Raw genomic sequence first — 4538 nt, 5'->3', positions numbered from 1 at the left:
TCAGCTCAAAGGTGGTTTGAGGGACTGTCCCCTCAGAGTATTAATTCATTTAAAGACTTCCAGAAGGTGTTCCTACACCACTTCAGTAGCAGCAATAAATACAAGAAGACCGCTTTTAGTCTTTTTGAAGTCAAACAGAACCTGGATGAAAGTTTGAGGGCTTATATTAAAAGATTTAATAGAGTGGCTTTGGATGTACCTACTTGCGCTACTGAAACAAAAACTACGGCATTCACCCAAGGCTTGAGGGAGGGTGAATTTTTCAAGACGTTGACCAAAAAAGTGCCCGGGGATTTCGAAGACTTATTATCCCGGGCAGAAAAATACATCAACATGGAGGAAGCCCAGAAGCAAAAGAGGGAAGCTGTAAGAAAAGAAAGAGGAGACCGGGTAGCTAGGCCCGAGGAGAAAGGGCAGAGAAGGAATAATCCAGGACACTTCTCTCACCACGTGCCTCTTAAGATTACCCGGGACAGAGAGGTTCCGGAATGCAGTAGGGATCTGGCCCCGGACCATCAATTATCCCGACCTGAGAAAAGAGAATTTTGTACTCTCCATAAGGTGTGTTATCACAACACCAAAGATTGCAAAACATTGAGGGGAAACTATTCCTTCCATTTCGCCCCAGAGCAAAGTCAAGCCCATAAGAGGCCGAGATTGCCATGGACATCTTCACAGCCAGGGCCCAACGCTCGGGGAGGAAGTATGAGGAATGTACCGAGGGGAGAGCCCGTTAGGAGAAGAGAGCCCGATCCTGAGACGAAAAAGAAGTCACCCCCTGCTACAGGATTGATAAAAATGATATCAGGAGGCTCTACTGATGGAAACTCCAACCGGGCGAGGAAGTCGAGGAGTAGGAGGGAATGTATGGAGGTAGATGGAATGAGAAGGAGTGAAGCGGTCATCAGTTTTGGCCCAGAGGATTTGAAGGGAGTGAAATTACCCCACAATGATGCCCTGGTTATCCAAGCCCGAGTGGCCAATTATGACATTTTGAGAGTCTTTGTTGACTCGGGAAGCTCTGTGAATATAATTTTTAAAGATGCTTTAGTGCAGATGGATTTGCAGGGCTACCATTTGGAAACCGTGGAAACTGCCCTCTTTGGTTTTGCTGGCCATGTGGTCTACCCGGAAGGGGAAATCGTCCTTCCATTAACCCTGGGTTCCCAGGATCTCAAGAAGACGGTGATGACTACTTTTACTGTGGTAGACTCCCCTTCATCGTATAATATAATTTTGGGGAGGCCCGCTATGAATGAATTAAAAGCCGTAGCATCTACCTATCACCAAAAGATTAAGTTCCCGGTTGGTAGTAGAGTGGGTGAAGTCTGGGGAGACCAACCTTCCTCCCGGAAATGTTATGTAGAAGCCGTCCGGGTGGATCAGAGCAAAGCAAAGAAGGCTGGGAAGAAGGCCCGAACTGATGAAGTATGTGGAGGAGCAGTTGAGAAGGGGGAAGTGCACTTTGTGGCAGAAGAGGAGCAGGAAGTTGTGGAGATTGGACCAGGACAGCAGATCCGGGTGGCCCGAGATCTTAACATATCCACCCGGGTCAGTCTACTTAACTGTTTAAAGGATAATATTCACGTTTTTGCATGGTCCCAGCAGGAATTGACGGGAATCTCTCCCTTGATATCTGAGCACCAACTAAATATCCTCCCGGGATCTCACCCGATAAAACAGAAAAAGAGACACTTTGGCCCCGAAAAGGACAAAGTTATTGAGGAACAAGTAAAAGAGCTCTTGAAAGCCGGTCACATTCGGGAAATTCAATTCCCCACTTGGCTCTCGAATGTGGTATTAGTGCCTAAATCAGCAGGGAAGTGGCGCATGTGTGTGGATTTTCGCGATCTCAATAAGGCGTGTCCCAAGGATCATTATCCTCTGCCCCGTATTGATCAATTGGTGGATTCCACATCGGGCTTCGAATTACTGAGTTTCATGGACGCATACCAGGGGTACCATCAAATCCCCCTGGCCAAGAGTGATCAAGATAAAGCTAGCTTCATCACCTCGGGAGGTACATTTTGTTATATTGTAATGCCTTTCGGGTTAAAGAATGCAGGAGCTACGTACCAGCGTTTGATGAACAAAGTCTTCGAGAAGCAACTGGGGCGAAACGTGGAAGTCTATGTGGATGATATCCTGGGGAAGACCCGGGAGGTGGCCAGCTTTATTGAGGATCTAGAAGAAACCTTTGCCACTCTCGTACATTACGGAATCAAGCTTAACCCGGCCAAGTGCATTTTTGGCGTAAAGAGTGGAAAATTCTTGGGATTCATAGTGACAGATCGGGGAATTGAGGTAAATCAGGAGAAAGTCAAATCCGTGCTGTGCATGCCATCTCCTCGATCTGTCAAAGACGTACAAAAGCTGACCGGGAGGATTGCTTCCCTCTCTCGATTTATTTCCCGATCAGCACACAGGAGTTATCCTTTCTTTCAGGTATTGAGGAAGTCACGACAATTCGGATGGGATGATAAATGTGAACAGGCCATCTAGGACTTGAAGATCCATCTTGCAGAGCTCCCTGTGTTAGTAAAACCAGAGCCCGGGGAAAAATTATTTGTTTATCTATCCACCACAGAGTATGCTGTCAGCTCAGTACTAATAAAAGAAGAAGGCTCCGATCAAAGGCCTGTTTATTATGTCAGCCATGCTCTGAGAGGACCCGAACTCCGGTACAGTGAAGTGGAAAAGATTGCTCTGGCCTTGATCATGACTGCCCGGAAGCTAAGGCCTTACTTCCTGTCACATCAAATAATTGTCTTGACTAATAGTCCTATAGGCAGAATCATGACTCATTCGGAAGTATCAGGGCGAATGATCAAATGGGCAGTGGAGTTAGGAGAATATGATATCGAATACAAACCCCGGGTGGCCATTAAAGCGCAAGCCCTATCAGACTTTTTGTCTGAGATGGTACAACCTGCTGAAGATGAAGTATGGAGGGTGTTTGTGGATGGGGCGTCTAGCCTTGCAGGGTGCGGAATAGGTGTGGTAGTAATATCTCCTCCAGGAGAGAAGATTAAGTTGGCTTTAAGGATTGATTCCCGGGTTACTAATAATGAAGCCGAGTATGAAGCTGTCCTTGCAGGAATCCGAGCTGCTAAAGAGATTGGAGCTTCCCGTATTATTGTATATTCTGATTCACAATTAATCACTCAGCAGATAAAGGGTGCTTATGAAGCTAAAGATGATAGGATGCTCAAATATTTACAGCTCATAAAAACCCAGGCAGCCATCTTTGTGGATTGGAGTATCGAACAAATACCCCGGGAGGAAAATGGAGAGGCAGACGCTCTAGCAAAAATGGCTGCCTCATTATCAGAAGTCAACACCCGGGAAATTTTGCATGTTTCCCGTTTGGTCCTGTCCACCGAGGAAGAAATACTACCAATACCCGAGGACTCCTGGATGACGCCATTGATTAAATTCATTACAACAAATGAATTACCTGAAGACAGGACTCGGGCTCAAAGAATCAAGAGACAAGCTCCCAGGTTCGTTCTTTTAAATAAAATCTTATACAGAAAATCATTCCAGGGACCTCTGCTAAAATGCTTGTCTGAAGGAGAAGTGGATTATGTCCTCCGAGAAATACATGAGGGATGTTGTGCTGAGCATCTCGGAGGGATGGCTTTGGCCCGGAAGACAATGCTTGCCGGATTCTGGTGGCCAACTCTTAGCCAGAATTCTGCTCAAGTGGTCCAGGCTTGTAAGAGATGTCAACATCACTCAAACTTCCAGCACAGTCCGGCCACTCCCATGAAGCCTATCTGGGCATCTTGCCCCTTTGATCAATGGGGCCTGGATATTGTTGGTCCTTTCCCAACTGCCAGGGCTCAAAAGAAGTTCTTACTGGTGGCTGTGGATTACTTTTCCAAATGGGTAGAAGCCGAGCTATTGGCTAGAATTACTGAGCAGGAAGTATTGAAATTTTTGTGGAAGAACATTGTGTGCCGGTTCGGATTGCCCAGAAGACTAATCTCAGATAACGGGAGACAATTTCAGGGCAAAGGAATTACATCTTGGTGTCATGAAATGAAAATCACTCAGTCTTTTACTTCTGTTGCCTACCCTCAAGCTAATGGTCAAACAGAAGCTATTAACAGAATTATTATACAAGCATTGAAGACCAGGCTACAAGGCAAGGGAAAAGATTGGGTGGAAGAATTACCCAGTGTTCTCTGGGCGTACAGAACTACTCCCCGACCACCTACTCAAGAAACTCCTTTCAACCTGGTATATGGTTCTGAAGCAGTCCTTCCTGTCGAAATTGGGCAAACTTCTCCCCGGGTAGAATCTTATCCAGGCGGCAATGATCGAAGTCAGGCCATGGAATTGGATTTGGTAGAAGAAAGAAGAGACCGAGCAATAATTCGAATGGAAGCATACCGAGGTCGAATCATGAAATCGTACAATAAAAAGGTCCGAGTTCGAGATTTTCAAATAGGGGATTTAGTCATGAAAAAAGTTAATCCTGCCGGGGATGTTGGGAAACTAGAAGCTCGGTGGGAAGGACCTTATAAAATTAC

The sequence above is a fragment of the Primulina huaijiensis genome, chromosome 4 (assembly GCF_012295235.1).
Source record: "Primulina huaijiensis isolate GDHJ02 chromosome 4, ASM1229523v2, whole genome shotgun sequence".
NCBI lineage: Eukaryota > Viridiplantae > Streptophyta > Magnoliopsida > Lamiales > Gesneriaceae > Primulina > Primulina huaijiensis.
Note: the sequence above shows the minus strand (reverse complement) of the source record.